This window comes from Corvus moneduloides, chromosome 2, assembly GCF_009650955.1.
Source record: "Corvus moneduloides isolate bCorMon1 chromosome 2, bCorMon1.pri, whole genome shotgun sequence".
Classification (NCBI taxonomy): domain Eukaryota; kingdom Metazoa; phylum Chordata; class Aves; order Passeriformes; family Corvidae; genus Corvus; species Corvus moneduloides.
In genome coordinates, this window is record NC_045477.1 from 18,743,973 (window position 1) to 18,756,872 (window position 12,900).

Below are 12,900 nucleotides of genomic sequence, written 5' to 3' on the forward strand. Positions count from 1 at the left end.
TATTCAGTGATACAACAGTATCAGAAATGCTTTGTTTGCATCTTTTTAATGTTTTATCACATTCTTGTCAACATGTGTTTATAAGGAAATGAGCTAAAGAATTCTAGAAGCAGAAAAATAATAAAATTCTTTTAAAAAATAGTCACAAAAATAATTTATTTTTATTTTTTGCCAAGGGAGGTAAATTGTGCTTCTTTCATTAATAGTTGGGAGGACTTGCTACATAGGAGATTTCTTCAGTATGGATGCTTTGTTCATTCTGACTTTCCCCTTGCAAATATATTCATCTGCAGTCTAACAAAGATTTAAGAATGATCTTGTGGCTTGAAAATATTAGTCTTTTAGCTCTCTAAACACGCTTTAGAAATAATTCCATGCATTTCTTAGCAAGGAGCCTGTTAGCTAGCTTTCATTTAGATTGTGTGTCCTTTACTTTTCAATTTCTTTTATCCATTAAAAATAATAAAAATACCCCAGCAATAGAGTTCTTTGAATAAAATCATTCTAGGAGGTGTAAAAGTTTGAATTCACAGTACAAAAGAGAATGTTTCCCATGCAGGGATTGTGGAATGCTAATAAGCCTGGCACATCAACTTGCTGCAGCTCCTTGCAAGTCCTGTAATTCAAAAAGTTCACCTTGAAGTTTGCATATAATTTTGCCATTCATAGTACATGTAACTCTCATTGTTAATACTGGCATTCTTTTTCATACCAAGAACAAGACAATCAGGTTTCAGTAGCAACCTTTTCAACACATTAATTTCTTCTGGTAATTTCTTTTTTCCCTATGTCATTTTCCCTCCCTCTAACTTCAGTTACTGTGATATAATCTTATTTTATTTTCTTTCTTCTGTAACTTCTGTTATTGCCAACACACATCGATTTTCCAGTTAAACACACTGCTTTCTGAGCTTTTTGTTTTTCAGTCCAATTGGACCAATCTTCTTTCTTTTACAGCACTTATAATAGTATAAATTTAATGGGGGGGAGGGAGGGGGTTTGTTGGTGGGGTTTTTTGTTGTTGTGGTTCGGTTTGGTTTGGTTTGGTTTGGTTGTTGGTCGGGCTTTTTTATGGACAGCAGGTAAAGGCAGGAGATTCTGACCCTCTACATTGCTCTCATGAGACCCTAGCGGAGAACCGCATCCAGCTCTGGGGTCCCCAGCACAGGAAGGGCATTGATCTGTTGGAGCAAGTCTAGAGGAGGGCCATGAAGATCATTGGAGGGAAGGAATACTCCTCCTATGAGAAGAGTTTGAGAGAGTTAGGGTTGGTCAGCCTGGAGAAGAGAAGGATCCAGGGACACCTAGTAGTACCTTCCAGTAGCTAAAGGGAGCCTACAAGAAAGGTGGAGAGAGAGTTTTGACAAGGGCAGGTAGTGAAAGGACAGGGGGGAATGGCTTCAAACTGAAAGAGGGCAGGTTTAGATTGGATATTTGGAAGAAATTCTTTCCTGTGAGGCGGGGTAAGGCACTGGAATATGTTGCCCACAGAAGTTGTGGATGCCTCATCCCTGGAAATGTTCAAGGCCAGGTTGGATGCAACTTTGAGTAATCTGATCTCATGGAAGGTGTCCCTGGCCATGGCCAGGGGGTTGTAACCGGAGGGTCTTTAAGTTGCCTTCCAGCCCAAATCATTCCATGATTCACTATTGCTATCTACCCACTGTCTCCTCATCTCCTGTGCTAGGATCCTGATTGTTTCAGATCAGTTACTATGAAGCTGAAGGTTTATTGAATCTTTGGGATATTCTGTGTAGGCATTTGCCATTAAAAAGAAGAATGGAAAGAAAATACACAGATAATGCAGCAAAAGATCATAATTAAGCATTAAAATATTTTTGTGCCTCTTTTATTGTTCTACTGGATGAGGAATACATATATTATTTGAGAAAATAAACCAGGAAATTTGGAAAAGGGTTTCCTCGTGAATTTAAATTGAATGTGTGTAATATTTCTAGGGACCCCAAAGGAATAACCTTTACATTTCTTATTCTTTATTTCTTATTACATTCTTCTTATGCATTTTAACTGTGTGTATGAAGAAGTATAAAATACAAAATCATAGAATCATAGAATATGCTGAGTTGGAAAGGACTCACAAGGATCATTGAATCCAACTCCTGGCCCTGCACAGGACACCCCAAGAGTCACACCCTGTGCCTGAGAGCATTGTCCAAATGCTTCTTGAACTCTTTCAGGCTTGGTGCTGAGACCACTTCCCTGGGGAGCTTGCTCCAGTGCCCATTCACTCTCTGGGTGGGTGAAAAACCTATTCCTGATATCCAATCTAAACCTCCCCTGGCTCAGCTTCATGCCAATCCCTTGAGTCCTGTCACTGGTCACAAGGCTGAAGAGATGAGTGTCTTCTCTTCCCCTCACGAGGATGTTGAAGATCACAATGAGAGCTCCCCTCTGTCTTCTCTAGGCACACAAATACCTAGCAAATGATGAGCAAACAAATAAATTCTTAGGCAATGAAATATTTATTTAATTGGTATTTAAAGACAATTTGTGAGGCTAAGATATCTTAGTCTGATTTGGAAATGAGTGTGCATCCAAGTAAAGTGTAATGTCATGCACAAAATAATGTTTCACAAGTGTTAAAAGACTGGAAAGTAAATAATTGGGGTCTAGCTTCTGTGGAAACATAAATGAGATTTCTGCAATTTTAGTTTCCTTCCTTCTTCTCCCCCCTGACCCTGTCTGTTAGGCTGTCTTGCCTGTAAATGGTAAAATTTTCACATGACACCTGCAATAACAATCTTAAATTTTGAAAAATGTGTATATCTCCCTGCAAACATGGTGTGAGACATAAGCATATAAAAAGAATTTGAAGCAAAATGAATTCACCTGATTAACTTCTGTCTGAAAAGCATTTAATCTCTATTTGCTCCTCCCCAGAAGACTGGGTACAGGGAGGGAAGATAAACACCCCTGTTTTTACTTCTCAGCAAAACATCTCAACCATGACCAAGAGGGATTGCCTAGAGGCATGAAAGAAATGGCACAAAATATCTATTCAATCTTTGTCTCTTCTACCATCACCACTTAGTGCAAATTTATAGTATGAAGCATTTAATGAAGATGACTTTTCAGGTGAGAACTGGGCTGAGACTGATTTGCCTTTCTCAGCCCACTGGACAGGCATCTGTCAGAAGGTAACAATACTTGGTGGTTGTTGTTGCAGTGTTGAACTGCATAGTCTAATGCTTTGTGACTCTATGTCCACTGTCATGAAATTTAAGAACCTTAACATGTAAAAGCCGTATTGTATTACAAATTATTCTCCTACTTCATTAATGTGTTTTTCTCAACCAGCATCAACTTTGGTGCTAAGAAAAATCTCCTCAGCCCCCACTAGCTGCAGCAGTTCCTCAGCTTTGGATGCTTTTGAGCACAGACTTCTTTCTCTCACCAGAGCTGGGCTTTGTATTCTGGTTGTAGTTACAACACACACAGGAGACAGTTACACCCAAGCTGGGTCCATGGAAAGGCCTCATGTATCAGGCGAAACACTTCCAAAAGACTAACGGAGTCATTAATACCTTTCTGCCTGGCCATGGAGAAGACTACATTTGGGATACACTATAAAGTCCTGATCCTCTGCAATCATGGAAGGTGAACTGTAAAACAAAAGAGGTGGAGAGGTGATTTGGGAGGAGTGTCTCTCTTTAAAAGAAAGTCCCCTCTTTCTATCACTTGATGTAGGAGGAGAAAGAGAATGAAAGGAGTGAAAAGAATAAAACCAAAGGCTTAAGGGAAAGGATTATATACAAGAAATAGTAGATTTTTCAGTGGCTCTGAGTACAGCTGGACTGGAGAGAAGAACATGATGTAAGCCTCAGGTATGCCTTTCCGTGATAATGGGGGATTTAAAATAAGAAGAAAATCTCTGTAAAATGAAATAGGATATATTTATGAGCAAGATTGTATGTCAACCTTGTTTATAATAGTGGGAGACCAGATTTACTACAACTGAAAATCTCATATTAGTCCTCTGCTTTTAAGCTACCATTAATTTAGCCATCAAAAGTATAATTCATATTTGGACAAATCCTCAGAGGTGTATTTAACTACTACTGTCAAAATCACTGGGAATGTAAAAAGTTAGTTTGCTAGTCTGTCCAGAAATTCATATGGTAGAAAAGTGTGTTTCATGAGAGAATATTACACCACTGTAGATGGGATAGCATTGAGCGGCTCACTTGTTGTTAGGGTGCTGTATCTGACACAGTTCAGGTATGAATGCCTTGACGGCCCCTGGAAAGAAAGCTTGCAGGAATGCAGATTGGTGTTCTTGTCAGCAGAAGATGAAGAAGAATAATGTACATGTGTTTGATATAATGGGAACGGCAAAACTGTCTAAAATATTCTCAGCAAGGCTGCACTCCAGGGGTTTATTAAAAAGGAGGTAAAATAAACAAATCTGTTTTTACAATAGCTGCACATTGCTAGAGCTAAAGTTGTCGAAAGGAAGCTAGTGGAAAAAAATGATAAAGCATCAAAAAAGTGAGGTAATTGTGTTGTGATGATAGCATGATTGTGTTAAGGGAGTGATAAATAGTGATGTTTTAGGTAGGTGATCCAATGAAGGATAGCAATACAGAAATTAAGAAAGAGAGAGAGGGACTTGTGCTTTAACTGAAGACAATCACAAATGCTGATTTTCTCTTTAATTAAATATACTGTCTTCTCATTTATTCTTTTTAAATAGGAAGAAGTAACTCAGTTGTCACATCAGATGATGAAATTAAGTTTTTTATTCCCTGACTAAATCTTCCATCTGGCAGCAATGTAAGTACATCATGATAATAAATATATTCTTTCTAAAAGGTCTCTGACATCTCTCTACAGGAACTCTCTGTCAGATAAAGTTCAAATTTTGATAATTTAGCTTAGTAAATCTTTTGGGTAGGATTTAAAAGCATAAGTTGTCATTCTTTCTTGCGTAAATACTACCTAACAATTTCTGCAGTTATTTTTAGACTTTGAGCAGTTCAAAATATGTCTTGGCAGGACCACCAGGTTGCAACCAGGACCATGAAGCCCAGCTGAAGACTGCTCACTACTGGAGTACTGCTGAGGGCAGCAATCCTTCTCCACTCTTTGGCACTGGAGAGGCTGCACCTGGAGCACTGTGCCCAGTTTGGGGCTCCTCAGTAGAAGAGAGAGGCTAAGGTACTGGATGGAGCCCAGCAGTGGGACACAGGCTGGTCAGGGGGGCAGGAGCACAGAGTGTGCAAAGAAAGGCTGTGAGAGCTGGGATTGTTCAACCTGGGGAAGGGGAGTCTGACGGGAAGGAGCCCCGATTGCTGCCTGATGGAAGTGTGTAGGGGAGACAGAGACAGATTGTTTTCCACAGTGACAGGATAAGAGAATGGATGCAAGCTGCAATGCAAGAAATTCTCATTTGTAATTGGAGAAAATAAATGTTCATAAAGAATTAGGACAGGTTCAAGTATCACCACTGTAGATACTTGAAGCTTGACTGGGTAAGGTCCAGAGCAAACTGATTTCATCCTGAAGTTGAATCTAAGATCTTCAAAGTAGGTCCTGCTCTGGGCAGATAGAGAAGACAATAACCTCAAAAGTCCCTTCTGTTATAAGCTGTTCTACCTTCCCAGGAAAATTCAGATATCATTCAAATAAGGAGACATTTTCTCATACTTCAAATGGGTAAGCAGCAGTTAAGTAGGCTGCCTAAGGTAACAAAGCTATTTAGTGGCATCAGATTTCAGTAAATATTTGCTTTAAACCTTCTTGTTTCTCATTTGAAATATGCATTCATATTTTTTCTTAGAATCTGTGTTTATCCTAACTTACTGGGCCAACTCTTTTTTTCACAGACTACTGCAATACTGAATATACAATTGCTCATGTACTCTTCAGATTCTTTTTTTAATTTACCCTTGCACATTTTCATTTATTGCAATGTCAGGAAGGCATGACAGTTTCATTGCATGTGTGGATGAAACAAAATACGAAGGATAAGCATTGCCTTTAAGCAGACAAAAGAAAGACATGTGAGTATGCATTCATTGATTCCAGATGACATCTAATTTTTAAAAATTATTATTGTTCAGATACATCTGAGGAAAAAAGTAAGCTGACCTTATATATATACATAAATATGTATATATAGATACACACACTGGACTGATTTGTTAAAAAAACCACCAGCATATAGGTAATTGATAATGCTGGCTTTCGGGAGCTCCTGGGAGAATTTGCGTTCACTGCTCCTCAACCAGGCTGTGTGCTGACACAGAATTTCTGACGTATCAGTCAGCTCCTGAGAAGCAGGTGCTGCAGCCTGCTTTGTAGGTGCTATTTAGTGCCTTCTGCTGCCTTACAAGTGTGTGAGGATCGCCTACACCAATTCAGCAAAACGGTGGGTTAGAGCCTTCATGTTTATATTTAAAGTCTTTCTAAAGCCTCTAGTAACAGTAACTGACAGGCATGTTACCTGAATATAAACTAATTATCGTGTTCATGTGAGTCTTGAAGATTTTGCTTGGCTTCATACCTCATGTAGCAGTGCTAAATATTTCCAAATTTAAAGACGTTGAAAGTGTATTTGCAAGTCCTTCACTCCCTCAAGTATGTTAAACTGCAGGCCAGGGTCTGTCCATAAAAAGTCAGTCAGTTTCTGTCTCATCCCACTTCTATTCTTAATTGAAAAATTGTGGCTCAAAGCAGAGATGAAAGAGTCAAATTGTAGTCTATTTACTAAAAAGAAGCTCATGCTAGTTATGACATTAAATTTTTCTTTAAAATAAAAGAAAAAGCTTCCTCTAAGTGCTTGCACATAGCACAGCTGTAAGCTCTTGTTTATCTGCTGTGCTGCAGTTTGTGTGCCTGCGTTTCTTGTCTTGTTGTGATTATTGAAGAATGTTTTTTTCTTTATTTTTCGGAGCTCTACAGTGCTGGCATTTATCAAGAGAAGACACACAGCACAGCCTTGCATAAATAATGGCACTGGGCCAAGTACAGCTGAGGTGGTTACCAGCACAACTCCATTGAAGTCAAAGGAATTGCACCACGGGTGAGTTTGGCCCTTGGCTCAGGTCATGGAGGACTTTAACATGACAATTTTCAGTAATGCTTCAGCTGTTTGAGGTAGTCAAGTCTGGGTTTGCTTTTTGGTTGAGTACTGTATTTTGTTTCAAACAAAGGAGCTGAACTTCTGCTCAATGGGGTGAATGGGGTTTTTGTTAGTGGACTACTTCTGGAGTTTCTGTTCTCACTTAATCCGCTGTGAGTGCTAAATAACTCAGTTTCATAAGATGTCATGACAATAGTACTGAGGTCTAGTGAATTCCTGGGAAGATGCACTGTGCTGAATATTTTGTGGGGTTTGCTCTAGTCTTGTACTTAATATACTGTATTTTAAGTGACAAGATGTTGCCAGCACTCTTTTACACCAGTTAGAGACCTGCAAACAGCACTGATTTTTAATGGTGCCTGATTTGGCTTGTCTTCTTGGCTGTCCTATGATTCCACTTGTAGTAATCATCTTCAAAAATAAAGAATGAATTAATAAATAACTTCCATTGTGCAAGGATGGAATAAATTGTGCTAAGCATGCATTAGTAGGGCAGGTCAGTAAGTTTATAACAGTATTATAAACACACTAAAAAGCCAGAAACTTACCAGAGGAAGCTAAAACAAATTTGGATGTTAAATTTGGGGGTGTATGAAAGTATGGCAAACCAATCCAGATGTCAGGTTTGCATTGCTAAGCAGTGCTGAGTCAGTATCTCAGCATTAAACAGAGGTGCCTGTCACTTGAAATTCATTAGAATTCAGGCCTGGGTTTAATTGATCATTGCTAGATCATGATAGCATCACATCTTTTTTAATAGTAGGTGTTTTTCTTAGAGTCAAATGTCAGGGTCATGTAGTGAAGTGGAAATTGTGGCATATGTTTTAATCAAGTGACCACAGAGATATGTCTTTGGACTTGAAGAAGTTAAGTGCTCACAAAAAGAAGCTAGTGAGCAAATGTGAAGGATCCCAATGACATTTCAGGGGTTTTTCTTTTTAAATAATAGATTTTATGCCAATATTTTCAAGCTTTTTGGGGGAGTAGAGAAGACAAAGCTAAGTTATCATGATAGTAAAAACAAATTGTAGAAAACATTGCATGAAGAGACATTTAAAATGCAATCAGATGAACAGTTCAAGCTTGTGCAGCTTTGTGTCGTATTTTACATGTCATAAAATAATTTTGCCTCCTCAATTGGTGGAAAAAAACCTATACCTTTGGCAATAAAATGCCATTTAAAATAATAAATCTGTTTACAAGTTTATTACGTTACATGCAAAATTTGTATTTCATTTATTGTAAATTTTAAATATAATAGTCTTGCTTGTCAGTAGAAAAATGTTAAATATTATCCTGAAGAAGAATGTCTACCTCTTAAGTGCAGATGTAGCTAGTTCTTGTAGTCTAGCTAATAATTTGGAATCAATAGATAACTCTAGAAGAAATGCCTCTAATCATAACATTGGAGAAATTGAGGTAAAATTTTGAAAAAAAAAATTACCTCTTTTACAGGAACAACAACAACAAAAAAAATCAGAACAATGTTTTTTAAAAAGTATGCCATTAAATAAGAAAGACTGGCTTTGGCTTTATTTATTGTTTTATTAGTATAATGTTCTCAAACTTTTGCTATGAATATTCTCAATAGAGATTTTTTGGGAGAAAAATCCCCACAACAACAAAAAACAAACCTGCATCTCCTTTTATGTAAGGAGGAGTAAAAAAGTTATTACATCAATGTATTATTCAATGAATGGATAAGAAGAACATTAAGGATTAGTCCTGGGGAAATCACGTCCCCATACCTGTTCATTTCCCTGAATCAAGCTGCCTTCACACTGTGTACTTCCATGCTAAGAGACACTCCGAGCAGCAGCCCCAGTGCTCCTCTGCCATGCAGGCTGTGCACTGTACAGGCTCTGAGGCTCTCACAGCAACATCTGGCTTTATTCAGCTTTCCTGCGAGCCGTAGCCTGGAACTGCTGTTTGCTCTCACCTGCAGTTTGTTCCATTGGCTGCTGTTAGCCAAACAAATCAGATTGGTGGATAGAAGTGAACAGGAGCTGTGACTGTCTCTTCCTTAGAGGCAAGTTTCACTGCAAGCAGCTGGGGTGTAAAGCCTTCCTTCTACTCGGCTTCCAGATCTTCAGCAGTTATGTGCTAGGGGTAGCAAGGACACCTTTTAACCTCCACGGCCATGCTCTTGACTCTGTCAGGGGTTAAAACAAATGCTAGATAGATGACTAAGCAGAAATGTACCATGTCCTGTAGTGACAATTTTTAATGAGGTTTGCCAAGTTATTAAATTTCTGACTAATATAAATGTTCCACTGGAAAATCAACCCTGCCATTATTAATGGACAAATTACAGGAAAAAAATAAACTATGTGAACAGTATATAATGTGTCTGTGACAAACTGTAGTAGGTGAGACCTCCAAACAGGAGAAACTAGGTGGTCCTTTCTTTGACTGAAGCCACTGTTGCCAATCTGCTAAGCTAAACACACATTTCACAGCTTGTTGCCTCTTGAATACATTCAACTGAGTTCACTTTGTGTGCCAAGTACTTGTTCAGAATACACTGAACATAACATCTAATTTTTCTGCCAAAACGGCCTCTGTCAAGCTTCCCTCCTGCATTTAGCCAGCTACAAGAGCTGTTCCTTGCTAGTGAATTCCAGTACCATCAGTGTTTTCCCTGAATCATTATAGTAAGTGCCCTTCTTTCATTGCTTTATAATGTGAATGTTCAGCTCCCCAGTTTTCCAGAGGAGACAGCAAGGCTATTCCTGCTTTGGCAAACAGAAGGCTTGGAAAGGATGCACAGGCTAATAATTTGCTTGCCTTCTGTTGCCTCTCTTCTTTAATATACTCAGGTTTGTGTCAAACAATTCATTAAAGCATGTCCTTAAAGTCTTTCCAGGGAAGTGGGGAGATTCCTTCTGTTTGTGTGCTGCCTTAAAGCAGCTTCCTTTTCAGGCAAGTCTGCACCTGCTTGTCTGTCATCTCCCTGGACAGTCTGGAATTATACTTGCAAATAGAATTGTCAACTTTTGCAGGGATTTGAACACAGTGACATGCATGCTAATTCTCCTGTTGCTTCTCAGCCTCAGGATAAATAACATCAATTTCCCTTGAATTGTTCAGAGGAACACTCAGTATAGGGCATAAAGTTGGGTTTGGTCACTCAGGGTTAGAACAATGAACACTTTTATTAATAACTTTCCAGAGTGTGGTTATGGCATGCAACAGGAGACACTTTGGGGGGTTCTAGTATAAATAAGAAAGTGATGCAGCTTGGATAAGCCCTTTAAAAAAAAGCCTTAGACTAGACCAGGACAACAATTATATTAACTCTTTCATTGCAAATATGAGGCAAGTGTATATTCTGGCGGCAAGGAGCAATCTGAAATCATGCGCTCATCCTTGCCAAAGCTGTATTTCTAGGGTCCCTTCATGTTTAGCTGCAAAACCATACCAGCAATGCACTAACCTTCAAGACACAAGTAGATCCCATTAGTAATTTTTTTTTTTTTTTTTTTTTTTTAAATATTGAGTCTTGGATTACATTCCAAATATATGCAGTTCCCTGACTTACATAGGCAGCAGAGGTTTGGCTCCACAAAACAGCCTTGCCACCTTAGAGATGACATCAGCTCCCCTGGATCCAGTGCTATTGTGTGAGGGTGGGTGGCTGCATGCAACTGCATTGGCTCTGGTGATCCCAAGAGGGCTGTGATGGCACCGTTGCACAGGGCCACTGAGCTCCAGGGGCTCTTCTGAAGAAACAAACTCATTCCCAGCTCCACCAGACACTCACATTTCTTCCCGTGTGCTGGCACTAATGCTGGGCTGGCACTTGGGAAGATAGTTCAAGGAATTAAAGCAGCAGAAAATCAATCCTACCAAAAAGAAATAAAATAAAAAAAGTGTTTAAGTCTGCAAGAATAAATCATCACATCTCAATTTCACATTGCAGTTAAATCTGCTCAGCTGTATTGTAAAAAAGCATTGTTAAGTAATTTGTGATGAAATTTTGGGCATTGTGGCTAGCAGGTTCAAATTTATTGGGTTCCAAGTCTATAATCATCATTAAAAAAATATTAAGACACAATGGGCCCTGATTTGGCTGCTAGTAGTTACCTCATCTTAGTTTTTGAGTCTGGATGAGGCAAGCAAGACAGAATTTTTTTATCAGCAATGTATGGATGTCTGGCCATGATAAAACTGGTTGTCATTCTTCTGCATCTTTCTTCTGCTTTCTGAGGATGTTAAATATTTCCAATTATTTATCTTAACCTTTTCTTCCCTGTCAGGGAGTTATGACTTTTAGAGCATCTTTTCAGTAATAAGTTTGGGTTAGAATAGCTCTGAAAACTCTGATGCTTCTGAGCAAGATCCCCACATCTTGACACCTTTGTACTTCTGTTATGGCTTAGACACGGTTCAATGGTGAAGCTGTAATAAGCCAGATAAAAGTTTTGGAGGAATGGTACATTCCTAATTAGTTTCTAACGTATGAAAGCACTGTTTTAGAAGAGCATAAGACTCCAAGTTTGTCGGGTTTTCCCCAGCTGCATCAGTTGTATTAATAGGATGCTACCTTGTCAATGGGATTCTTCACACGTTTTGCAAACAGTGGCTTCATAACCTTGTTAAGGGCTGATGAACTAATAAACAGACACCTTGCTTATGGTGAATCAGGCAAATTTACTGATGAGCAGATTTAGAGAACAGTTCTGCTTCAAGGAACTTCTTTTGTCTTCATGTCTCAAATCAAGAAAAACCTTATTACAACTAAGTCAACATCTCATTTCACTGTAACTAGTTTAGCCTATTCTGTGAAAATATTATCAGAGTCATTAAATTAAATGGAAGAAGGAGAGGATATTGCATGATCTGGCATCCAGGTTTGCATATCCAGAAGGTGGGAGTCATCTCCTTGCTGGGTGAACGCTCTTGAAGGTTGTAGCCCTCTCTGCGCATCAGAGCTATTTGTTACTCTGAAATAGAAGAGAGGTTAATCAGATGTTTTTAAAAATGCATTTCAAAAGGATTTTTTATCTCACTCAGAAAAAGTTCAATAAATTTATTAGAGAACACCAGGAATGAAAATAGTGCAAGAACCTCTGCCATTTGCCTACCACAATGAATTCAGTTACAAAGATCTGAAGGCCTTTCCCGCTCTGGGAATACTGTTGAAGTGGCTCAGCCTACAACACAAGGATGCTGTTGCTGGCTCAGCTCCACTGTCTGCCCCAACCGTCACGTACAGAGATTTTGTCTGAGCTGTTCTACACATGCATTTTGAAACACTGATATGAGTCTCAGCCACAGACAAGTAGGCCTGGTATCACACAAGTGGTACACACAGCATACTGGTTTCCTCATCTGTAACCCCTTTATTCCCCTCTGGATTTTACTCCATTGGCTGTAAGAAGCTTGTGTTTTTGCTTTTGGAAGAGGGTTTTTGTCTACCTCAATTTTATGTTATTTGGGGTATTCATATGTTAATGGGTGCATTTAACACACACATATTTATATCTATAGACACGTACACGGAAGACACATACAAAAGTTTCTAGCATGTATAAAAGCTTAAACTCTTTTTTTTTGTTGGTTTTTTTCCTTTTTAATATAAACAGTTATTTATGTTGGAAATCATATCACTGTAGTGTTCATTGCCAGAGCACCTGACGTGAGTTTTTGGTTGCCCCATATTATTTTCCTTTTTATATTGCATTTCCGCCTCTCACATTAACTGGTTCCAAGAGACTCTGATTGCCACCATCTTCTGCAGTGCAGCTCTGTTTGACAGCAGGTACTATGTGTGTGTTCACAAGCATTGCCAG

General features: G+C 38.8%; 1 long non-coding RNA gene across 1 annotated transcript in view; it reads left to right on the forward strand.

Moving 5' to 3' along the window:
- Positions 1-2,712: 2,712 nt before the first annotated feature.
- Positions 2,713-12,900, forward strand: part of LOC116439152 — a 35,012-nt gene continuing 24,824 nt past the window's right edge. Inside the window, exons 1-5 of the long non-coding RNA XR_004238066.1 lie at positions 2,713-3,845; positions 4,715-4,794; positions 5,017-5,178; positions 5,847-6,023; positions 6,925-7,045. This is a non-coding gene — a long non-coding RNA (uncharacterized LOC116439152). The remainder of the gene's footprint in view (positions 3,846-4,714; positions 4,795-5,016; positions 5,179-5,846; positions 6,024-6,924; positions 7,046-12,900) is intronic.